The sequence below is a fragment of the Pleurodeles waltl genome, chromosome 2_2 (assembly GCF_031143425.1).
Source record: "Pleurodeles waltl isolate 20211129_DDA chromosome 2_2, aPleWal1.hap1.20221129, whole genome shotgun sequence".
NCBI lineage: Eukaryota > Metazoa > Chordata > Amphibia > Caudata > Salamandridae > Pleurodeles > Pleurodeles waltl.
Genome location: NC_090439.1, coordinates 770,918,638 through 770,944,997, shown reverse-complemented (window position 1 = coordinate 770,944,997; position 26,360 = coordinate 770,918,638). Strand labels below are relative to the sequence as shown.

Below are 26,360 nucleotides of genomic sequence, written 5' to 3'. Positions count from 1 at the left end.
TCCCGGATCAGTTATCTCTTCAGGGAGACTTTGACTATGTCATTTTCCACTTCCCTCTGCCTGTTCTCCACCTCTACTCTAGTTGTTTACATGGTTGTTTGGATAGTTTAAGGTCTTCTGTATACCATTTTGAGCTCAAACCAAACTCTCACTTAAACTCAAACACTTCCCATGCCCCATGGAGCACTGGGAGTTGGAAACATCTTACTATCAAGATTATTAATCCTAAGAAATAGGTAGACAGTTTCATTCATCAAACTCTTATCTGTGGTCAGTTATTCCTAGGGAAGGAGTGAGAGAAGCATTGGCAGAGGAGGAAGTGTTCTAATATATTTGAGGAGTGAAAATCAATCTTGTACCGGAGTAAAGGTTGTCTGGGATGAATCGAGTAGAAATTCTTTGAGAACTGAACCTGAAGTGGTGCATCATTATCTCGTTCTGTATGGTGTCAAGAGTTGAGGCCAATGCAATAATTTTGGAAGGAGATTAAAAATTCAGTTACAGCTTGGTGCTATTGGCCGTACTGGGTGGTTGTATATTTTGGATTCTTTTGTTCTGGCACTGGTGCAGAGCCTTTAGTACTGTTTGATATATTGCTACCAGGTATGAGAATGAGTGGCCCAATGTGATCTGTTGTAATCGGTTGTCAGGGTAAGACTTTAACTTTTCATCAAAGACCATGTGTTCTTTTAAGGTGTTGAATAAGGATGCCATTGTTGACACTATATTGAATGTCTCTGATAGATCTAGTAGAATCAAGTAGAATCAATAAGCATGTGCCACCACTGTATAAGATTCAGAGAGCTTTGTCAATGATTTGTGTGATGTTTTTTTAAATACTACAAATGGCTCTCAAACTAGAATTGAAATCATCAAGAATATTTAAATTTTTGATGAACTGTTTGAGCTGAGTATTTCCACAGCTTTCCATGATCTTGACAAGGAATGTAAGCTCAGAAACCAGGTGGTAATTTAACTCATGAGTTATATAGTGTTATTTTTGGGAAGAGGAGACAATTGACCAATTCTAAAGTAGGCCAGAAATACTCCATGTTTGAAAAAGAGATTGAGGAGGCAAGATAGTATGGAACTGAGAAATTGCCCATCTTTAGCCACGTTAGTGAGTAGCTGCTCATCAAAGTGGTCTGAGAGATTAAGCCTGGAGATTATGTTAAGGAGCTCAGATTGTGATATGTCTCTGAAGTTAGATCTTTTTAGCTGGAGTAAGACCTGAATTATTGGAGGATGATGGAAGGGACACTTTGAGCTTTTTGACCATTTTGTCCAAGAAACTACCACATTCATCACATTTGTTCAGCTTCAGATTTTATTAGCAGAGATGTTGATTTTGTCACCACTTTGACTATCTCAAAGAGCTTTTGTTGGTCTGTTTATGAAGAGATCTGTTTGAGGTTTGATCAAAATTTGTCTTAAAATATAGAAGGTAATCCAGCTTTGTTGGGATATTCAATGTTATTTATAGTGAGTTTATGCTGCTAAGCACATTCAATAAGCCAGGGAAGCTATATTTCTTATTGAGTTTCTTAGTACACCAGTGGTAGGATATTTTGCTCATGAACCTCTCCATTTTGTGAGAGACTAAGACATGCAGGTTTTCAGCCACATTGTTTTTAAAGTTCCTTGTAGTATCATTTATATTGTGATGATTCAAAAAGAATAACAATAAGATTCCTCATTTCATCCCTTTTGCACGAGGGACCATTTCAACTTAGTCCCACCAGGACTGATATGTAGTAAGTCTGAGATTGGAGGTATCCATGTGGATTCAGTAGATGTCACTGTGGCTTGATTGAAGTTGGTGTTCAATATACTCACATGGGAAATGGCTCATTCAGAGTGGTATCAAACCAATAGTAACATTATTTCTCAGGAAGGAGAGGCAGGGTTGTCCTGTGTGGATGGGGTAAATAATTAGTTTGGGGAATGGAATAAAAAGCTCTACACAGAGGAGAATGAATCTCTATTCTGACCAAAATAATTTTCCAAAGAGTCCTTCTTGATTGGGGGTCTGAACCAAGTTACTGCTTACTCGGCAAAGCAACATGGCCTTATAACAGTTGTACAGCAATGGGTGCATGGTGCACTCCTGTACGTGAAAAAATTATGACGCCCATGCTGTATGCGTGGGAAATTTGACGCAACATGGACAATATGGTGGACATGTCATGTACCTTATTAATTTATTAATTTTCATATCATATTTTTTGACTCTGCGTTCTGTGCACTCCTGTACGTGAAAAAAGTATGACGCCCATGCTGTATGCGTGGGAAATTTGACGCAACATGGACAATATGGTGGACATGTCATGTACCTTATTAATTTATTAATTTTCATATCATATTTTTTGACTCTGCATTCTGTGCACTCCTGTACGTGAAAAAATGATGACGCCCATGCTGTATGCGTGGGAAGTTGACGCAACATGGACAATATGGTGGACATGTCATGTACCTTATTAATTTATTAATTTTCATATCATATTTTTTGACTCTGCATTCTGTGCACTCCTGTACGTGGAAAAATTATGACGCCCATGCTGTATGCGTGGGAATTTGACGCAACATGGACAATATGGTGGACATGTCATGTACCTTATTAATTTATTAATTCTACACTAGAACTGTAAACTCAGCCTCACAATAATGTAAGGGAACAATGAAGAAATTAATTTTGACTCTGCATTATGTGCAATGTTATGCGTAAAAAAATATGACGCACAATGTGTATGCGTGAAAATATGACGCATAACGGGAAAATAAAAACAGCGGCCATTTTATGCAGGAAGTGATGTAATAGGATATCCTGTTTACAAAATCTGTACTGGGAGTTAACTTTCACTTTCACTTTGCAGTCTCAGATTTATCTAGACTGTGTGGTTGTGTGAAAAGTGTAGTCCTGTGTTTAACTGCTTTTGTGTCCTGTGTACCTTGTATTTTGTATTTTTGTGATCCTAGTCTTGTTGTCTAATATTGTCTCAGTCTGTTTAGTGTACTTTTGTCCAATCCTGTTTTTGTTTGTATTGTCTGTGGGAGTCTGTTCTGGGTAGTTTAACTTTGGGGTTAGTTGGGCTATTTTTCTTAAGTTTTCTTTTTCCTTCACTACTCTACCTTTCCCCATTTCCCACTTTTACTTGTTTATCTCATTTTTCTCCTTTAAATTATTTAATATGTCAGGTAGGCCTCGGCTTGCCAGGATGGGTGAGGAGGAATTGGGGGGATTAATTTGGCTCATTTGCCATTTCCTCCCACTCATGCTGGAGGCTGGGGGCCGTGTGATACAGGGGTATCACACGGAGGCACGTAATGTCCGGTGGGGGAAGGTGCGCCATCACCTGGTCCGGGTGTACGGGAGCATGAGGAATGAGCATCAACTAAAGCACCGCTGGGCTGATCTCATATCCAGGGAGCAGGACCTGCTGGACCACCTGGGAATCAGGATTGGTGGCCATGTTGGTGAGTACAAATCAATTACATGTGAATAAAAGAAATCTGTGTGGGGACATGTGATGATTGTTACCCAATCTGCTAGATAAGTAGCTGACTGTGTGTAATGCTAGGGAAACCTAGGCCCATATTTATACTTTTTTAGCACCAAATTTGTGCCGCTTTTTGACGCAAAAACGGCGCAAATGTACGAAATACAATTGTATTTTGCAAGTTTGCGCCGTTTCTGCGTCAAAAAATGACGCAAATGCGGTGCAAAAAAAGTATAAATATGGGCCCTAATGTGTATTTGTAGCACAATGTGTAGGAAGACCAATGCTAGCAGTCAGATGGCTCATGTTTTCAACACATACCGGATGCCTGTAGCTGTATGTAATGTAGTGTTGCCTTTGTGTCAGACAAGGAACACGTTAATGCCTCTATTTGAACTCTACAGGTCATATTGGCCAGTGAGAAAGTCATGTAGAAACAACATACCTACATATGTTGACGCCATAGCTAGACAGAAAATTGTAAACCCATAATGATGCTATAAATGTGTGGTGCCTTCACGTCACATGAAGTTAGCTATGTTGTCCACACATATGTCACATGTGTGTCTGGTTGCTGTGTGTTGAAAATGTCCACCTAGCCTGTTTGATTGTGAGGGGTCGTGCAGTCCTCAAGTAACCAGCTTTTGGATGTCTCTCTGGGATGCACATGATGAGATGTATGCAAGACATTATTGTTGGGGCATACTAATGTAGGGGTATCTTTGACAACACCTGACTGTCCTGGCCACTGCATGTGTGTAGTAGGGTGTGTAACTGTAGCAGGAGACTCATCCAGTGTTAATGTTGAATAAAAATTCATCCATGCAGTATGAGCATGTGGGAAAGTGTATCATTACCATGTCATATTCACACAGTGTCATAGTAACTGCAATTATTTGTCAGTGCACCGAGTCTGAGTATATTCTTCCTTTCATGCTTTACAGGTGGACCAGCACCGTACACCGTGGGAGAGGTGGCACATTTTGAGGACCCCGATACCTACAGTGAGTGTGGCCTGAGTGCTATATTTATTGTTTGCTAGTGATGCATGATGGACTACTGTGTGTTCAACAGAATTCATGATTTGATGCGCTGGCCGTTCATTGGCATTGTTGCTTTAGTGGGATTTCAAATATCACTTCTGTTTCTGTAGACCAATACTTAGCCATCTCTCAGATTTAGGGGCTGTAGGTCATTCCAGTTGGGCCGCTATGGGGAATGGGATGAGTCATGTGGAATACACTGGTTAATGTAAGTGTTGCTCTGGGACTTGGCTTGAACTGAGTCTGCATATCAGACTGACATTCTCCCAGATAGCTTTGGCAAATGGCTTGTATGAAATTTGCAGCTTCCTAGTTGAGGATGCACTGTGTACACTGTCGGTTGGATCTTCCGGGGGCATGTACTTCCACTAGTTGAACTAGAAGCGTGTGTGACTAGAGTGCAATGGCCTAGGTGTTCAGTCGACTCATGATCATGGGTGTTCTTGCTCCTCTGTGTGTGTTGTAAAACATGCCTCAATGATAGTATGTGATGTTGGCCTGAGTCAGAGCATTTTGACATGTGTGGACCTTGGATATGACAATGTTTGGCTGACTCCAACGTGTTGCTAGCCCTTCATTGGTGTTGTGTGTGAAGGCACATACTTGTTGGCCTTTCTATACACTCCTGGGTGTGCATTGAACCTGGGATTGTTGGTTGTTCTTCCCACCCCACCCTCAAAGACTGCCATGTGATTGGGAATAGGGTACCTAGGACTGTAGCAACCAGTATTTTACACGTACTTGTGACCTTTTGCAACTTTGTTTGGAACCTAGGGCCAGATGTAGCAAACAGTTTTCAAGTTGCAAACGGCAAATATCGCCCTTTGCGAGTGGCAAACGTCTGTTTGCTATGCAGAAATGCATTTTGTGAGTCGGAACCGACTCGCAAAATGCATTTCCGACTCGCAAATAGGAAGGGGTGTTCCCTTCCTAATTGCGACTCGCAGTGGTATGCAATTCCATTTGCGACCGAGTACGTGGTCGCAAAGGGAGTGGCAGTTACCATCCACTTGAAGTGGATGGTAACCCACTCGCAAACTGGAAGGGGTCCCCATAGGACCCCTTCCCCTTTGTGAGTGGACCCAAAAATATTTTTGCAGAGCAGGCAGTGGTCCAAGGGACCACTACCTGCCCTGAAAAAATCCGAAACTAAAGGTTTTGGTTTTTTTTCTAAGTGCAGCTCGTTTTCCTTTAAGGAAAATGGGCTACAATTGGGAGAAAAAAAACCTGCTTTATTTAAAAGCAGTCACGGACATGGAGGTCTGCTGTTTCCAGCAGGCCTCCATCCCCGTGAGTGCCCATAGTCGCTAAGGGGGTGCAAATTGGGACCCACCTCTTTGATATTAATGAGGTGGGTCTTTGCGACCCCATAGCGACTCGCAGACGGTGTCGGAGACATCGTTCTGCATAGCAAATTGAAAGTCGCAATTTTCCGTCTTCCTACATCTGGCCCCTAGTGTACACATTCGGTTATGGCCCATGGGTTCAATATTAGCAAACAACAAATTACAAATGGCCTTGAGTGAGGGTTGTGATAGTTAGCACATAGAGTGACATATGTAGTGAAGTCAGTATGCGGAAGAGGTTCAGCCATAATGTCAGATGCATTAGGCATTATTTGGATGAGTAGTTTAGGCTGATGTCATCCATCATGTAGAGACATGGATATGCTAGGTGTGAGATGCCCTTATGTATGCAGGCTTCACATGTACTTCCTCTGAGACTTTAAGTGAACTATGTTGTGACAATTGCTGCAACAAATACATTACAAGTAATGTACAAATAACCCATTGTGCTACTCCACCCAATGCAATTCCAAAGGTAAATATTTGCCATTTCTCTTCACAGCTGCAAACATGAGTGCCGCAGATAGACACCAATTTGAGAGGCGTGCCATGCGATACAGGCACATCCTGCAGGTGCAGTCGGGGTACCGGAGGATGGCCCGAAAATATCAATCAGATCGGGCCTCCGGGGCATGGTGGGCCACACCACAGGGTGGGCCTACATTGCCCACAACAGCCACCAACACCACATCCACCAGGTCTCCCCAAGTGGCCCCAGCAACGTCGGGCACAGTTGACCCTGGTTCCTCATCCAGACCTGGACCCAGCTATGTTCAACAACCAGGACAGTCCAGTGGGCATTCAGCTGCTGGCACAAGGTCCACCTCGGCCGGCACACAGACAGCATCAGCCCCTCCTGTGGACCCAGCCGCATTCCTGGCATTGAGCCGTAAATTGGACAAGGTGTTTAATAAGGTGGACAAGCTGAGCCAGGATGTGGCGTATATAAAAAAAAGGGTTCGCTCCATCAGGCGGACCCTACGGAGGGCCAACCTCTAGGACATTTGCCTTGTTTTACTTTTACCCCTCCCCTCTCTCCTCTTTCCTATTTTGTACTGATAGTTGGGTTTTGGGGATTAGTATTAGGTTAGTATAGGTAATTAGCTTAGTTAGTGTTAGGGAAGAGGGTGGGGGGTCCTTATTCTTTCTATCTTTATTTTTTGGGTGGGTGGCTGGGTGGGTGGGGGTCAGTGTGGAATTCCTGTTTGTTTAAAAAAAAAAATACAAAAAAATATATGATTGTTTAGGATAGTATAGTATGTGTGTAGGTTAGTAAGTGTTGTCCTGCATGTGTCCTGTCTCATAATGGTGGGTGGGGGGTTGATGTTTAGATCGTTTCGTTATATGTGTAGAGTAAGTTTAGCTTAGGTTAGTTAGGGACAGTTGTGGGTTAGTAGTAGTCAGGTTAGATTAGTGTAGGTATTACTTTTCCCTTAGTTGCCTCTTGTGTGAATAAATAGTAATAAATATATAGTTAACCCTTTACATGATGCGTTAGGTGCTACTTTATCATGGCCTTGACATCAGTGTAGGTGAATGTTTTTGTATGACATTAGTGTCCTATGCTAGCCATCCCCAGAAAATGGAGGTTTAACATGCCAGCTACCCCTGTGATAACTTGGTAAGTATCCACCATTTGGGAGACCCACCATTGATAGTTTGCATTGATCACCAAGGTTTTGTGTTGGTGAGTATGTATTCTACTTCACAACGTGTGCTTCCAGACTTGTTATTGTGGGTAATTTCATAGGTCGGACTGCAGTGTGATGTTCAGGGAGATCATTGTAGATGGGGTGTTGTTAACACTCTTGTCTTGTTGCCTTCATTGCTGACCTACATCATGTGTGTGCTAATTCTGCATGACTTTCCTTCATGGAAGTATACTCAGAAAGGGTGATTGATGCAGTGTTTTTTTTTTATGTTTGCTTACATTTTGCAGCATAATTTCATGTTTTAGTATTGCATGGTGCCTACATATCTCAGCCACCATTAGTTGACTAGAATTGCTATAGATGGTGCATCATTCTGTCCAACACAGCATGATTGTGTGTGGTTAGTCCCTTCATCAGTTATTCTCCTCAGTATGGTAAGGCTATGATGCAATCCTGGCCACTGCACAGATGTATCAGACTACATGATGTCAGGACAGTTGTATTGACAAACTACATGGTTGCCACACAGGCACTTTGGAGTTATGTACTGCACAGTTGAAGTGTGAAATAACACAGAGACATATTAGGTGTGCAAGTGCTATTTATTTATAGGTGCAGTGGAAAACAAATTTACTATATTTTAACTACCAGGACAGATTAAACTTAAAAGTATATGCTAACTTTTTAAAATCACTTCACTCTGCCCTTGGGGCCAACCAGGGTTTAGTTTAAGGTTGGTAAATATGTAATAAAATGTAAGGTTTGGGCCTTGCAAGCTTGTACACTTGCCAGGTGGAAATGGCAATTTACAACTGCACATACCTGCTCTGCAGTGACAGGTCTAAGACATGTTTAAAGGGCTACTGTAATTGGTGGCACAACCAGTGCTGCAGGCCCACCAGTAGCACTTAATTAACAGACCCCGGGCACATGTAGTGCACTTTACAAGGGTCTTACTAGTAAATTAAATAGGCCAATTGTAGATTAGCCAATGTCACCATGTTTTAGACTACAGAGAACCTGCAATTTAGCACTTGTTAGAATTGGTAAGGTGCACAGAATTCTAAAGCCAGCAAAATTTAAGTCAGAAAAACAGGAGACCAGGAGGCAAAACATAAGGGGAAACCACACTGACAATGCCCGGTCCAGCATATGTGTTATGACATTTAGGCACCTATCAACTTTAGACTATGGTGGTCATTATGACCTTGGTAGTAAGGTTACATCCATGCCGGCGATGGCAGTAGTACAGTCGCCAGGCCGGCGGTAATGACTGCAGAATAATGACCATGGTGATCCCTCCCATAGACAGCCAAAGTACCACATCAACCACCAGCGTGGTATGACCACTGAACACGGAAATAGCCACCTACAGGCAGGCAGAAGACAAAGATCCGCCTACCATTTTATGACATAGCACACCTCCAGGATTTCTGGGGTGGTAGCAACAACACCAAAAGCCTGGCAGAAACACATAATTTAAAAGGAGACACTCACCTACAGGGACATTTAGGAGTCTGCGGCCACCATGGAACCAGAACTGCAAGTCTTCCTGATGATGTACCATGCCATGGTCTCCAGGAGTGCCAGCGAAGATAACAACGGTGAGTAGAGCCATCTAGCACACAAATGAGGGGGGGGGAGTGACACACACACGCACAACACACACCATACACACACACCACACATCCAGAACCAGCTGCAGAGTAAATCGACAGTAACAGGAGCCAGGAGCAAAGAAAGCCAGGACACATACCTCAGTTCCAACCACTGTAATTATGTTGGATGAAAATTCAAATAAAAAAAATACACAACTGCATATATACATTCAAACCCACAGGCGAGTTCAAAGTCTCTAATGCCCACAGGGCAAAGTCCAAGCCCCAGCTTGACTTCTGACAACATTGAGACTCCACTGTTCAGGGGCATCATGTTGGAAATTGGTAGGCACCTTAGGGTTCTGGAGGGGGCTTCTTGCACACTGGTTCTGGAGGGGACCCTTGCCCATTGGTTCTAGAAGGGGCTTTTTGCCAACTGATTACTGAGGGGGCTCCCTGCCACCTGGTTCTGGAGGAGACCCTTGCCCACAGGTTCTGGAGAGGGCTCCTTGCCCACTGGTTACTTAGGGGGCTCTATGCCAACTGGTTACTGAAGGTCTACTTGCCCACTGGTTACTGAGGAAGCTCTTTGCCCATTGGTTCTGGAGGGGGCTCCTAGCCCTCTGGTGTTGGAGGGGACTCCTTGCTCTCTGGTGTTGGAGGGGGCTCCTTGCCCTCTGGTGATGGAAGGGGCTCCTTACCCACTGGTTATGAAGGGGGTCCCTGCCCACTGTTGATGGTGGGGCTCCTTGTCCACTGGTTCTGGAGGGGTGTCCTTGCCCTCTGGTGATGGAAAGGGCTCCTTGACCACTGGTTCTGGAGGGGGGTCCCTGTCCTCTGGTGATGGAGGGGGCTCCTTGGATACTGGTTCTGGAGGGGACTCCTTGGCCTCAGTTGTGTGAGGGGCCTCCTTGAGCTTAGCTTTTGTAGGGGCCTCCTTGGGCCTAGTTTTTGTAGGGGCCTCCTTGGCATTGGTCTTGGGAGGGGCCTCATTGTCCTTGGTCTTGGAAAGGGGTCTCCTTGGCCTCTGTCTTAGGAGGGGTCTCCTTGTCCCTACGTTTTGAAGGTGGCTCCATGGTCTTGGTTGTCTGTTTGGGATGTGGTGGCACTTTAGCCCTCCGTTTTGAGGGGCAGAGGAGTTTTCCTTGGGGTGGGGGGCTGGTGTCACACTCATGAGCCCCTTAGTGCAGCTGGAGACTTTGGGGGTGGTACAGTGTCAGACAGGGTGCTTGAGGTACTGGGCTGGGGGGTGGGACCTTCCTCTTATGGGCAGGAAGGGGGGAGGGAAGAGGTCAAGGTGTCGAAGTAAGCCTCAGCAAGGCCAACTAGTGCAAGGGGTTCTCCCTTCTCTGCACAAAGTCCTCAGACCATATAGGAAGCAGTTGGCACAGAAACTGAAATAAGAGACAAAGTTTAATAAACCTCAAGAGGTGGTACTACAGTTCAAACAGCACCCTTCAGCAATGTTTGAAGTAGCACACTGAACTAAGAGAGCATGGTCCTTTTATACCCACGCAGGGGCTAAAAAGAAGGTGATACAATTATAGAAGCAAGACTTATATACATATAAGGTCATATGGAAATGCACAGTCAACAGGTAGGAGGGGCTAACAATTTTCAAGGACTAGTAGACACATTACTGTCTGTTACTAATTACTAACAGCTGCAGATCTTACTGGGCATGTGCGAAAGTGGGAGATGCTAAATATAACTTGTCACTAGACAGATTTTCAAGAGAAGTTAACAGGAAGGTAGGACAGAGCACATGGCGAGCACATGGCAACATGTGGCCGAGATAATGGCTGCCATGAATACAAATGGATTCCGCAAAATGTTCACAATAGTTGCTAAATACAAGATGTCTTCTGCTAATGCTTAATCTAATCGCTACTAAATCACAACAGACGACCCTTTCAGCATTAGCTTAAGACATTCGTCTTTCTGGGAAAATCTAAATGTTCATCTTGTATATTTATGCTCATCATTTCAGCTATTTCGTTATCTAACGTGTTGTACTTTAATTTCTGTAATATTTCTTTTGGTAGGCATACAAGCAGTAATACACATGGAGCAAAACATTGGACCACAATGAATACAGATACAGCATGTGAAAAATATTGCAATCATTACACACAGGATAGTCAGTAGTTTCCAGCCCCAGGCGGAAACAAGAGCCCAAAACCATCCAGAAAAAGTCCAAGTACCTGTCTCTGTGTGAATTTCTGCAGCAATTTTATGCAATTTAGATATTGCAGCATATACTGAAGGTGAGTGATCTGGAATGAAAACGCAGCAACTCTCTACCGATGATGCGACATGCACCAATTCGATCAGCTGATATCACATCTAGTACCATACGATTTTGGAGCGCTACAATCCTCGCAATTTGGAGCTCCTCTGTAATATTCCCAAGTGCCAGAGCTGCCTGATTGGTAACAGCTTCCACAACCCTAGTCAATCGTCTCACTTTCCTACTGTTTAACGCAGCACCCACAAAGGAGAACAACCCTAAATTCAAATCAACATATTGTTGCAGGCTAGTGTCCATTTGGTCTACCTCATTTGTACTTATTGTCCTTTTATATCTATTTTTAAAGATGTCATTGAACAGTTTAAAATCTCGGTGATATGATGCAGGTGCCAAAAACACAGGGGGTAATAGAAAAGATACATAACACACACCTGACCACCCAACAGGTAGTTGGTAATATCCATAGTTACCACAAACAAAATATGTATTATGTGAAGCTGTAAAACTACTAATATTTACCCCCTCAATAGTTAAAATCAAGGTACAATCGCTTATCCCCACTGGAATTCGCCCAATGCTACGTATACATAAATCTGCTTTAGTTTTTGTAGCAGAAAAAACAAATTGTTCTTTCTTGTCAGAGTCTCTTATATTTGTGAAGACATATGATATTGAAGCATTGTCCAGTTAATAGTCTTCCCATTCCCATTTAGTTCCTTTGGCTTGGGGCTACCCATCTTTGTCTTGGTAACATACTTTATTAAGGCGAAAAAGAAGTCCGCCCTCTGTACGTTTTCCAGATGCAAACAAAAGCGTATACCAAGCTTGACAAGAACCATTGTGTGAAAAAGGAAGAGGAATGAAAGGTGTTCCTCCTTTCTTTTGATGCGCAGGTATCATTCCACATACCCAACAGTTAGTAGTATTTGTAGCATTATGAGTATGATGCAACATCTGAATGAAAGTATTATTGAAGTACGATTGACGGTGCTTCTGCTCATGATAGGGAAGCGTAAAGTAATAGTGATCCTCTATTATTGGAGTAGTGGCAACAAAAAAATCACAAGCAGGAGCCATCTTTTCAACAAACCAGGTGATTATTGCAATAACCCCAAAAACAACAACAAACCCCATAGTACTAATGATCACTTTGTTATTCATTTTAGCAACAGTGATAATCGACCCTTCCAGAAATTAATTAAAAACAATCGTTGGAGCTCTTATCCCTGGGCAGCCGCTGATTTCGTCACCACGGGCCAAGACGGGTGTCACTACTCTAATGCATGGCTGATTCCCCCCCCCTTGCCACATTGGCTCTCCGTTTCACTAACCGAGGGCGGTAGCTCAACCACTTTTCTCCAGCACTACAGATTCTTTCCTCGGTCTCAAATTATATCGCGACACTCCAGAAATCGTATGGTCCGGGAAGAACTCTGCAGATTAATCAGGTGATATAGCACGGCCTTTCTCTGTAGTCAAAATCTCTCGATGATCGGTCAGCACAGCAGGTCCCACCAAGGTAGGTAGCACTCTCTTGCATTGAGTACTATGGACCCAATTCTTTCGGTTCGTCACTCGAACTGCTGTCCTTGTCGCAAGGAGCACCTGCTCTGGGCCTCGCCACCTTGGTTCCAAGCTGCTTGATCTTTCAAAGGACTCAATCATCACCTGGTCGGAGTTCATGGCCTTCACCTGTAGATCTGTCAGGAAGTGCTTCTCAAACCTGTTGATGAATAGAAACCAAATTGTCAGTTAACTGTGCCAAATAATCATTCATCAGGACACAAGGTACATCATATACAGAATTTGGCTTAGGAAATCCCCAAATATTCAATGGCCTTCCAAATACTATTTCATAGGGGGTAAGGCCTGTTTGAGAGTGTGGCACTGACCTAATAGACAATAATGCCAACGGTAATGCATCTGGCCAAGTTAAAGATGTGGAAGCCTGTATCTTTGTCAACTTCAGCTTCAAAGTAGCATTATACCTTTCCACCAACCCTGCTGATTGTGGGTGGAAAACCGCATGGAACTTCTGTTTGATCCCTAATCCTTTCAAGACATACTTAATAACTTCCCCCAACAAAGTGAGGTCCCTTATCATTCCATAAAAGTCTGCAAACACCAAACCTAGGGAAAAATTCTTTCAAAAGCACCTTCGCTGTGGTAATGGCAGTATTATCCTTTGTGGGGTACACCTCTGAAGGCACATACCACCACCAAGACATACTTTAAATTGTTGCAGCGTTCAAGCTGAATATAATCCATTTGTAGAACTTCGAAAGGTGCAGTTGGTGTAGCAAACCCTCCTGCAGGAGTTCATGTCCCATTTCCAGGATTGTATTGTAAACAGATCAAACAAGACTGTACTACTCTCTTAGCTGTACTGGAAATCTATGGATGCTCCCAAACATGCGTAAGCAACTTCATTATTGTTGAAGCTCCAACATGTGCCAGTCCATGTGCTATCTGAACCATTTGTACAAAAGCTATAGGCAATTTCCATGTATCCATCTGCATATTCAGCCAACAGCCCTCATAATCCAATTCTCCTTCTTCAGACCATTGCTCACGTTCTTTCACAGAAGCAGATTTCTGTTTATCTAATACGTTTTGTCTAGCATTATGCCAACGTTTAGCTTGTGACTTCACTGCAAACATAGAAGTAGTACTTCGCTGCATCGCAGTCTCACGTGCTACGCGGTCCGCAAGGGCATTACCTTGCCCTATCTTATCGGTCACTTTCTTGTGTGCACTACATTTCACAATAGCTATTTTCTTAGGATATGTCAATGCAGTCAAGAGGTTATGCACTAATTCTCTGTGCATTATCTGCATCCCGTGGGATGTGAAAAAGCCTCTCTCCTTCCAAAGCAAACCAAAATCATGAGCCACTCCAAAAGCATAGCGGCTGTCTGTATAAATGTTCACACAAGTCAGTGCTAAGCTCACATGCTCGTGTCAAAGCTATTAGTTCAGCTGCTTGAGCTGACTTCTGTGGTATACGAGCTGCCTCCACTACTGTGGTATTTTGTGATTGCATATGCAGCTGAGGTCGTACCGTCTGGCAACTTCAAACAAGAACCATCAACCCACAATTCCCCGTCTACATCTGGAAGGGGCGTATCTTGCAAATCAATACGACCCTTTGTCTGTTCTTCGGTAAGGAATATGCAATCATGTGTATCTTGTGACTGAGGCTGAGTCACCGGATATGGCAACAAAGTGGCTGGATTTAGTGTTGCACATCTCTTCAGTGTAATGTGAGGAGCCAGCAATGTCAATTCATATCCTGTCAGGCGAGCGCTAGTTAAATGTTGCGTCTTTGTTTGATTTAAAAGAACATCAACCGCATGGGGTACTAACACCAACAGCTTGTGTGACAAAACTATCCCTTCACTCTGACATATTGACACAGCTGTTGCTGCAACTGAACGAAAACACCCAGGCAACGCTCGAGCGACAGGATCAAGTACTGATTAAAAATGTGCACAGGGACGCTGCTTATCCCCATGTGTCTCTTACTAAAACTGACAATGCACATCCATCTTTCTCATGTACGTAAAGTGCAAAAGGCTTTGTTTAATCTGGAGTACCTAAAACTGGTGCTGAACAAAGGGCTTGTCGTAGCTGCCGGAAAGCAGTCTCACATTCATCTGTCCATGGGAGGGACATTGGAGTATCTTTAGTCAAAAGTGCTAGCAAAGGTTTGACAATGTGTGAAAACCCTAATATCCATTGCCTACAAAAAGAAGTAAGACCAAGGAATGCATGAACATCTTTCTGAGTAGAGGGTACTGGTGTGTCTAAAATTGCTTGAATACGATCTGATGTAAGTGCACGACCCTCCTTAGACAAAAGGTGACCTAAATAGGGTACCTTTGGTCTACAATATTGCAATTTCTTTCGTGACACTTTATGATGGTGTGAAGCAAGAAAAGAAAGTAAGGACAAAGTGCACTTATCCCATTGCTCAGGGGTACCAGCTGCCGACAAAATATCATCGACATATTGTATGAGAGCCACACCTTCAGGCAAAAACAAAAGAATCAAGTGGTCGTTTTAACGCTTGACTATAAATACTAGGACTCTCAGTATTCTCAGTATAGCCTTGAGGAACTCTGCAAAATCTATATGATCGTTTATTCAAAGTAAAACCAAACAAATATCATCTGTCAGGATGAATAGGGATCGAAAAGAAAGCATTCTTCAAGTCTTTCACAGAGAACGTAGTTGCTGTCGTGATGTCAGATACCACAGGATATTGTGGTACCACAATCTTGTTCACTTCTCGTAAACTAATAATGAATCGGTAAATCCTAGTATCAGTATCCTTTTTCAGAATAGGAAGAATCGGACTGTTACAAACATTATACAGAACTTCCTCAACAATTCCAACTGCAATAAGATCATGCAAAATTCGTATGAGTGCTTCTTCGCCCTCCTGTGAAATTTTGTATTGAGGCAAACGTGGCAATACAGCTCCCTCCTTGACACTAAAATGTACCGGTGGAATAATCAGTTGTCCCACATCGGTATCTGAAGTAGCCCACAAAGTACTAGGGAGTGAAGCTAATGCAATATCCTCTTTAACAAGACAAACTCTTTCCATCACAGGATGATTATCATTCAAAATAACACGCACCCCTTCAGGAGAGCATCGTATTGTAACCCTGAAATACTTGAGCATATCAAGACCCACAATATTGTCTGGTGTATTTGGAGAAAGCAAAAATGGACATGGAGCAGTAAATTTATCAACATGGAATGCAAGTGGTTGTGACAATGGGCTAGGGGAAGGTGTTCCATCGAAACCTATCGATGTAATGGTTAAGCCAGACAGGGGAGCCCTTGGAATCAATTGTTTAGACAAGGTGCTACGAGTAGCTCCTGTATCAACCAGAAACTGATCAGTAGACCCCTCTGATCTACTGGAACTTCATCTGATTCCTTACCCCATCCTAGGCAATCCTATGCATAAGCAGAATCTTGGAAATCAGGCTGCACATGGTTAGACATCTGGTATTGGTTCCGTCTCTCAAAAGTGTTAAACCCATCCTGCCTTCGTGCATTAGCATCAAACCTAGCATGATCATTTGTGCTTCTTCTAGGCCCTGAATATCCTGAGCGATTTCTCATTTGTCCCCGACCACGTGAACACTGCTGAACTCTCGTAGTGCTGGACAATCGGCAGCCCAATGCCCAAATTTCTTACAATACGCACACTGATCAGCAGACAAATTCGAACGAGTGTAAGAAGAACCATAAGATCCACGTCCACCTCTATCACTACCTCTAAAAGGCGGACCATAAGATTGAGCCAACATAACCTTCGTCTTTAATTCTTTAATCTTTTTATCCTCGCTACCTTTTGCTTCTAATTTATGACGTTCATAATACTGACCCATAGTCAAAAGAGAAACCGGAGTAGAGGTAGTCCATGAACTTTCACTAGCTTTTAGACGACTAGCTATTCCTGGTAACAGATTTGCGACATATTTATCGACAAATAAATGTCTGCCCGTATCATCTGACAATAACTGGCCGCTAAAATCATGAAATGCTTCTTCAAAGCGTGTAAAGAAATCAGAGACCGATTCATCTGCCTTTTGCTTACAAGACGCTAAAACAATCCAATCTATCTTTTTAGGGGGAATAATCGTTTTTAACTTAACTAATATAGCTGCGGTAAGATCTAGAATCAACTGATACCTCTTCTTCGCAGGTTCCATATCCCTGTCCATCTGTTCTAAATCTTTCCATGACGCTCCAAAAACGACACGATCATCAACTTTACGAACAGTTCGCCACATATCTGGCGGTAATATCAATCTGAAAAATAAATCAATGTCAGCCAAAGTCATAGTACAAGAATTAATTGCTCCCTCAACTTCCTCATAAAAGGTGGCTGGATTTTTCCACGGGTCAGGTAATGCTGTTTTAGGTGCCATTACATCTTCCCTATTCCAAGGAGTATACACCCAATTATAAATAAAATAACCCTTAGCATCAACAGAAGTTTTATCATCACTTGTACCCGATCCTTGAGGAGGAACATACAAAGGCGCGGCCTCCCGCATTGGTTTCTCGTGAAGTATCATAGTCTTATCTGTTCCGAAGATGGAAGCTTGCACCCCACCGGTCTGAGATGTCCATGCATTTATGTCCACGGCCCTTTTCTCCTCTCGCAAATGGACTGCCGCAACACATAATTTCACCAAACGCCTGATTGCATCAGCCACCTGGGAGAAAACAAAAAGACCATCACGCATTTGCTTACGATCAGCTGCTACATCATCGGGCTCTAACTCATCAGAATATTTCCAAAATAGTTCAATAACTTCTGTGCCAAATGCCTCAGTAAAATATAGCTGCTCCTTTTCCGTCCACCCTTTCATGTTGTCTAAAAGTTCAGAAGCAGAGACAACGCTACAAATTGTTTTACGAGCAATAGATCTAAGCTCAGACTCACGGTCAGCAGGCAACATAGAGCGACTGTCTCGTATCTTCTGTTGCTCCGAACTGGAGACCTCAGCTAACTCATGAGGGGCAGAAGGAACGACATACGGAGGTGGAGGGTGATCTAGTAACAAAAAAACATCGTGCGGTTTATTAAGGATAGGATAGAGAGGTTGCGAAACAGTGTATTGGCCAGTTATCTGTAATCTACGTTCTTTCTCTTCCCTCTCCTTTAAATCGTTTATTTCTTTCTTTCTCATTTCCAATGCTTTCACATATACATTCTTCCGCTGCTCTTTCTCAAGCAGGGCTTGCTCACGCTTCATTCGTCCACGCACTTCCTTCTCCCACATTCGTACACAGTCAAACATATCTTGCCTAGACCTTTGCTTACACATACATTGTTCCACATACTCAATCTTTCGCAAATCAAATGACCCATGCATAGGCCAACGTAACTCAGGATCCGCACAAGTGTATTTATTCCATAATGTGCTGTACATTATAGAAGAAAGACCATGTTTAACAAACATATCTCTATTGGGTGTCCCCTCTGGGGGTGCGGGTTGCGATTCTTCCAGTCTCAAATTGGTACCATTACAAAAGCAGCACATCCTATGAAGTGCGCTAAAAACAGGCATGCCAAAAATAGTGCAGAATATGCAGTATTATAATCAAAGTAGCACTTAAGGTACCTCTAGTACGATGTGCCGTTCAAATCAAAATTAAATTGGAGAAAATTCTCCTCATTACCTGCCTATATAAATTGCAATTTATATATCAATTCAAAGGACACAAATTGACTAGTCACCCAAAACACGAGAGCCACAGTAAGTGGTGCTAAACTTCATTACCAAACAAAGGCATCAAGGGTTCGCCCTTCTCTGCACAAAGTCCTCAGACCATATAGGAAGAAGTTGGCACAGAAACTGAAATAAGAGACAAAGTTTATTAACAGCTGCAGATCTTACTGGGCATGTGCGAAAGTGGGAGATGCAAAATAAGAGACAAAGTTTATTAACAGCTGCAGATCTTACTGGGTATGTGCAAAAGTGGGAGATGCTAAATATAACTTGTCACTAGACAGATTTTTAAGAGTAGTTAACAGGAAGGTAGGACAGAGCACATGGCGAGCCCATGGCAGCATCTGGCAGAGATAATGGCTGCCATGAATACAAATGGATTCCGCGAAATGTTCACAATAGTTGCTAAATACAAGATGTCTTCTGCTTCTGCTTAATCTAATTGCTACTAAATTACAACAAAGGTGGGAAAGGAAAAGCTTCTTAGGGCCAATGGGGCAGGATGCGGGAGGAGGGATGGGAGTGAAGGAAGAGTGAGCGTGGTTGTAGGAGAAGGAGGTGTGCTGGACTTGGGTGCAAGTGCACGGACAGTGTGTGAGTGTGTGAGGTGGATGGCTGTTGGGGGTCTGAGTGCAAGCGTTTGTGTGTCTTTGGAGGGGGGCAGACAGGGTGGGAGAGGAAAAACAGGTTGTATGGATGGATGTTGTAGTGGTGTCTACAAGTGAGGTGGGTTTGCTGCAAGATGTGGTGATGGTGGTGACTGCACCTGTGGTGTGTGGGGTGCATGTCTGCGGGTCTGCTGTTGTGGCGTCTGTGGGCAAGGATGTGTAGGTGGCAGGGACTGTTGATGTAGTGTATGCAGGTGTGAGAGCGGATGTGACTATGAGGGAGGAGGAGGAGACAGTGGAGGCAGTCGATGATATTGTGTGTGCATCTGTGTGTTGGCTGTGTGAATGCTAGTGGACTGAAGTACTCTGCCTGTGTTTGTCTGTTCGAATCTTGTGTGATGTTTTGTGTGCATGCTTGTCTGAATGTGTGCATGGGATGGGTTGGGGGTAATGAGACTGGGACTGGGAAGTGGTAGTTGGAGGTGGGATGGAAGAAACAGCGACACTGGCTGCCATCAGTGAAGAGGCCAGAGCCTGAAACGATCTCTGTAGGGCCACCAAGCCACTGTGAATGCCTTCTAGGAAGGCACTGCATTGCTGCATCTGGGATGTAAGTCCCTGGATGGCATTCACTATGGTTGACAGCCCTACAGAGATGAATCTCAGGAGGTCAATAGCCTCCTCACTGAGGGCAGCAGGGCTGTCTGGGGCAGGGCCTGAGGTGCTTGGGCAAAGGAGATGCCCACTCTCCTGGGTGAGGGGGCACAGGCAACTTGGTGGGGGGCTACGGGGAGGGTGGTGCTGGTACGAGGGGTGGCAGTAGAACTTGCAGCAGCGGTGGTCCCAGAGAGGTGCACCCCCAGCAGGGAGCTCTCATCAGAGGAGGAATCTGTGCCAGTGGTATCAGCTCCTGTCCCTGCCATGGTGCTCCCCTCGCCCTCTGTCTCGCTGGTCCTCTTAGCATCGGTTGACTCGCTGGTGCCCCTGCTCCTTTTCAAGATGATGCTAATGCACACATGGACAGGATGACAAAAGGAGAGAGGGGGGAGAAAGAAACAGAGCACATGGACACTCACAGCACCAACAGCACAGATGGCATACACATCACTGTCACACACTGAGGCTGAGAATGGGCAGTATGGCTGACACTGGCATTTCAGTGGCTCAGGTAGGAACCAAACATTGCCAGCTACATACCCACTGGGACCAACTAAGCCCTGTCTGCCGTGGAAAGTCATCTACCTAGCTATCCAAAACATGCATTTCACCCTATTTACCTAAGCTGGACCATGCAGCAATGTCTAAACTGGCATATTGGGGCATCCACTGACAAGTACGCTGCACAATTCCAATGCCAGGCAACACAGATGGTTGTCAAACACACTTTGTGTCTGCAGTGATGCCCTCACGTGCCCATCCACCTCTGGGTAGGTCACCGCCAGTATGCAGGCCATCAGGGGGTTCAGGTTCTGACGGGTACCCTTCCCACGTTGGGAGGCTGTCCCCAGCTGGGCCTCCGCGGTCCTCCGGGCCCAGCGTCTTGGGTCCTCCCACCGTTTCCTGTAGTGGGTGCTCCACCTGCTATAGGCTCCCAGGTTCCATACTTCCTTGGCGATGGCACACCACAACACCTTTATCTGATGGGCGCTTACCTGCAGAGGAAACACAAACAGTGGGACACCATGAAAAAGACAATCCAGCATGTCACACATATGGCCTACAAACTGCATTAGCCCCTCATCAGGCACACACATGACCCATACCCCTGCATTAACACTTCCACCAGCCATACCCCCCAAATGACACACTGCTAACACAGTCATATATCTACATGCAGCCATGATGTACTCACCTGTTGGTCTGGAGGCCCATACAACTTCCCATACAGGGGAAGGACCCCATCAACGAGCCTCTCCAATTCCTCCGATGTGAAGGCCGGGGCCCTTTCCCCTGTGGCACGTGCCATGGTAGGTTCCAGACGCAGGTCACAGCAGCACACGCAGTAGAGATGTCATCCTGTAGAAAGTCAGGAAACAAGTGAAGTGGTAGAAATAAAATGGAGGTCACATCCATGGTAGTGAACACTGTCACAGCTGGCGATGGTCATCATTGGTTCCCAAACTCCATAGAGGGCCATGTTAGTCAATGCGGAATTTCACGGTGGTGAGGCCGCCTCCCACCATGATGCGAACGCGGGCTTAGTGAGGTCAGTTCCACCTTCTCTGTATACAGGACAGATGGTTGCAATTTCCTAATGCTAGTACACATGTACAGATTAATAAGTGCGTCATTGTAGTTGAATGTACTCACCTATACTATTCCAGTGTCCAACAAACAAGCATGCTTTGTGTACACTGCTGTAGTGTGTTCATGGTTCCTGTTATCACTCCCTTCTTACTTTTGGGTCCCTTAGGTACCAACCACTGTGGAGGAATAGGAGGAGAATGCAAGCACCCAGGTACAGACCACTTGTGGACTTAGCTACACTGGAGGACAGGCACATCATACTCATCTATCGTCTGGACAGGGCCACAATCACAGAGCTATGTGCACAATTGGAGCCTGACCTATTACCTGCTATCCGTTGCACAACAGTAATAACCCCTCTTGTGCAGGTACTCTTAGTGCTCCATTTCCTGGCAACTGGCAACTGGCTCTTTTCAGGTGACAGTGGGCTTGGCTGCAGGAATGTCACAGTCAATGTTCTCTGTGCTTGCAAGGGTTTTGTCCGGCTTGCTCAAACACATGAGCAGCTATATCGCATTCCCCCAGGTAGATGATTTACCCATTGTGAAGGCTGGATTCTATGCAATGGGACATATACTGCATGTAATTGGGGCCATTGACAGGACCCATATTGCCTTAGTCCCCCCCAGGGCCAATGAACAAGTGTACAGGAATAGGAAGAGTTTCCATTCACTCAATGTCCAGATGGCTTGCCTTGCTGATCAGTACATCTCCCATGCCACTGCCAAGTATCCAGGGTCGGTGCATGATGCCTTTGTCCTGAGGAATAGCAGTATCCCACAGCTGATGGCACAACTAAAGAGGCACAGAGTGTGGCTTATATGTCAGCTTGAGTCCCCACCCAATGTATGTCAGTGTATGCCTTCAGGAGTCCTAGCCCATGCCATTTTGTAGGGCTAATGTGTGTCCTCACTTCTTACAGGTGACTCCGGTTACCCAAACCTGACCCCTGTTAGAAATCCAAGTACAGGCACTGAGAATAGGTACAATGATTCTCATGGGTGTACCAGAGGGTTGTTGAAAGGACGTTCTGGCTCCTGAAGGCTAGGTTCATGTGCCTCCATCTGACAGGTGGATCCCTATGTTACTCCCCTGAAGGTCTGCAGGATTGTTGTTGTGTGCTGCATGTTGCACAATTTGGCCCTCAGATGTTATATGCCCTATCTGCAGGAGGAGAGGGGGTGACAATGCAGCTGTGTCAGCAGTGGACACTGAGGACAGTGAGGAGGAGTAAGAGGAGGAGGATGTTGCCAACAGGACACATATGATCCAGCAGTACTTCAAATGAAATTCAGGTAAGACTGTTGAACTAAACATTTCTCCATTTCAGTGTTGTGCTGTGTGGCTGTAGCATAAAATCATTACCTTTGCATCCCACCTGACTGTCACCTATGGCTTCCCTTATTGCAGAGGTTGCTGGGGTTACAACAGTGTAATGATGTGATGTGTACAGGCTGCTGAGACACATTTGTGTGATGGATCAACATATTACTGGACATTTACACAGGGTCATGCAGTTCATTACAGTTCATCAAATTGTGCATTACCTTCAGACAAAGCACTATTACTCAAGTTATGTCCAAGGGTGTTTATTAAAATTGTGTATACAATGCAAAGTGTAATAGAGTGGCGTGATGGTTGGGAATGATACAGTGCAGTGGGCCAGTCTGTTTGTAGCACAGGTCCAGTGTCCAAGGGGCCATAGAAAGGGGAGCAATAGCAGTTCAAAGTAGACAAGGTGACACAGTGGAACACAAGGGGGACATTCAGGAGGGACTTGTTTCCTGGTGGTGGTCTTGGTCTTTGCAACTGTCTCTGGTGTCTGTCTGGGTCACAGAGACCGTTTGCGGGGTGGTTCACCTTCTGCAGGTGGAGGGGTGTTGGTGGCCTGTGGGTCCTGTGGCAGAGCCTCCTGTCCACTAACTGCAGCAGATGTGGAGGGCTGGTCAGTACACTGGCTAGTGGAAGGGGCCCGCTGGTGTGCTGTGTAGTCCCTAATGATGTTGGCCATATCACCCAGCACCCCTGCAATGGAGACCATGGTGGTGTTCAGGGCCTGCAATTCTTGCTTGATCTCCTGGTGGTGTTCCCCCTACAGCTGCTGGTTCTCCTGCATGATGTTTTTCACCTGACCCATTTTGTCCTGGGATTGTTGGAAGGCCCCCAAGACATTAGTGAGTGCCTCCTGGTCAGTCGGTTCCCTGGGCCTGTCCTCCCCCTGGCGCAAAGCTGTCCTCTGACCGTCCCCGGCCCCCAGTGCCTGTGTCCCCTGAATTGTGTGCCCACTGCCACAGGCCCCAGGACCCTCATTGTCTTGCCTGTGAGGTGTGGGCTGGGGTCCCTGTACAGGGCGGCACACTATTAATTGACGTGTCCTGTAGACAGAGATCTGGGGGACGTTGGGTGGCTGCTGTGGTATTGGATTCTGAGGGGGGCTCTGTAGTGGACTGGGAGTGGGCTGGGGTAGCCGACTGACCAGTGGTCACTGATGGGCCAGGAAGTTCATCCAGATCCAGAGCTCCAGAGTTGCTGTCATCACTGGGGACATCTTCTGGTGAGACTAGGTAGCTGTGGCACCTCCTCACCACTGAGATTTGCTGGGGCAACTGTGGGGATGTAAGTGGTGTATTATGCTACATGTCTGTGACATATTCTGCATCACTAGCTTCCCCTATACTATTACTGTTGCCCTGCTACCTTTGTTTGTGTATGGTGATGGACTGTGGGATTGTTAGTTCTCCATGCTGTACATGCATTGGTGGTGGGTGTACATGCAGGGCTGGAAGGGATGTGCATGCAGTGGGTATGGCATGCAGGGCTTGGTGTTTAGGTTTGTTAATTGTGGTGGTGCACTGTGTGGGATGGAGTGGGGTGATGGGTGTCAGGGTAAGGGGTGGTGGTGGCTTGCAGGTATGGGGAGTGATAGGTAGTAGATGTTGACTCACCAGTGTCCAGTCCTCCAACTACTCGAGTGAGTCCTTCAGGATGCAGGATTGCCAAAACTTGCTCCTCCCATGCTGTCAGCTGTGGGGGAGGAGGTAAATGTTCACCGCCAGTTCTCAGGATGGTGAGCTGGTGCCTTGCTGCAATGGAACGCACCTTGCCCCATAGTACATTCCACCTCTTCCTTATGTCGTCCCTTGTGGGTCGACGTAGTCCCATGGCGTTCACCCTGTCCATGATCCTTTGCCATAGCGCCATCTTCCTAGCAATGGATATCTGCTGGACCTGTGCTCCAAACAGCTGTGGCTCTACCCTGACTATTTCCTCACCCATGACCCGCAACTCCTCATTGGTGAAACAGGGGTGCATTTGTGGGGACATGGGTGTTGTGTGGTGTGTGTAGGTTGTGCAGAGGGTGATGTGTGATGTGGTGGTGTGTGTGGTGTGTGGTGTGTGTGGGATGAATAGGTAGTTGTGATATGTGTGTGTAGTTCTCTTTTATGTTAACGTTGCAAAGTGTAGCCGTCTAGTCATGTTAGCAAAGAATTGTGGGTGGGTGTTTTATAGTGCTGTTGGTGGGTGTGTGGGGTGAGTATATTTGTGTCAGGTGTGGGGTTTTTGTTCTGTCCAATGTTATCTTGTTTTGTATTTGGGTGGCCTTATCTGTCATGGCAGTCTTCACCGCCAATGGTTTATCACCGTTGAATGTCCGCTGTGGTGATTCGTGGGTCATTATTCGGAGGGCGTAGTATTGGTGGCATAACGGCATGGGTGGTAGTTCTGACCGTTTATCACGTTCAGTGGGTCTGGCGGCTTTGTGGTTGTGGCTGTTTTCTGTTGGTTTGGCGTGTGTATGTCATAATTTGGCAGAGGGATGTTCACCTCCGTGGCAGTATGGTGTTGGAATTCATCTCCAATGTCATAATGAGGGCCAAAGTATGGTGTAGAGGTTTTGCCTTTAGATGTGAACCCACTGTGTCCAAGAAGGTGTCAAGATCTATAGGTATGTGAATTCTCTATTTTTTGTCAGCAGTCGCAAGTATTGTGGCTGATTCCAGCAATTCAGATGTGATTCTCCACTTACATACGGACGAATGGTGTACCAAGAATTTCTTAATCTGTATATTGGTCTCAATAGAGTTGTCTGTTGAAATAAATATCTAATGGGACTTGACAGTAGGGGGTCATTCTGTTTTTTATCCAAGGATATCACTTGAAAGGCTTTTGAGGCCTCACAAACCAAACTATAATTGGTATTGGGGGATTTGATTTTGATGTAGCTCTGAAATAGATCTTGTAGACACCTATGAATTCCAGGGTTGATTTGAAAGTCTGTTTTGTGAAATCTGGGATTACACATAAAGAAAAAATTATTGTGTCTTATTACTCCAGTCCCTCTAGAACCCTCAAAAATCTAATGTTGTACCGACTTCTGTCTTTTATGTCTATCAATGTCTTGTATGGAGGCCAATCTTCTGACCAAGATATTGATCTTTGTGTATTTGCTCTTGCTGATCTTCTAGTGCAGATACTCTCCTGTCTGTGGTTTCCAATTTAGATAGTACCGGTTAGTTACCTCATCAGTGTTTCAAGCATAATTTATATCATGTCTGCAGTGGAAGCAAACTTAGAAGCTGTTTTTGAATGTCCGATAAAAGCTTTCATCAGCATCAATCAAAACTCATACATTGGGCATTTGGAACCAATACAGTTCATTTTTATCTCCACTGCTAGTCAATATTATTGAGAGATTATCAGCTCACTCTCATTTTCTACATTGCATTATTTTTCACTCAGTTGTTGATCATTTTCAGTGGCTTGAAACTGTTATGCCATAGTTATCTCAGGGCTGTTGCCCCAGTGCTTCAAAAAAGGTAAAGATCTGAGGTCTTGCTTACAGGTACTAAAACTTC

General features: G+C 44.8%; 1 long non-coding RNA gene across 1 annotated transcript in view; it reads left to right on the top strand.

The window, feature by feature from the left end:
- Positions 1–26,360, top strand: part of LOC138273991 (uncharacterized) — a 74,639-nt gene that overhangs the window by 45,368 nt on the left and 2,911 nt on the right. The gene's annotated exons all lie outside the window — the stretch shown is intronic.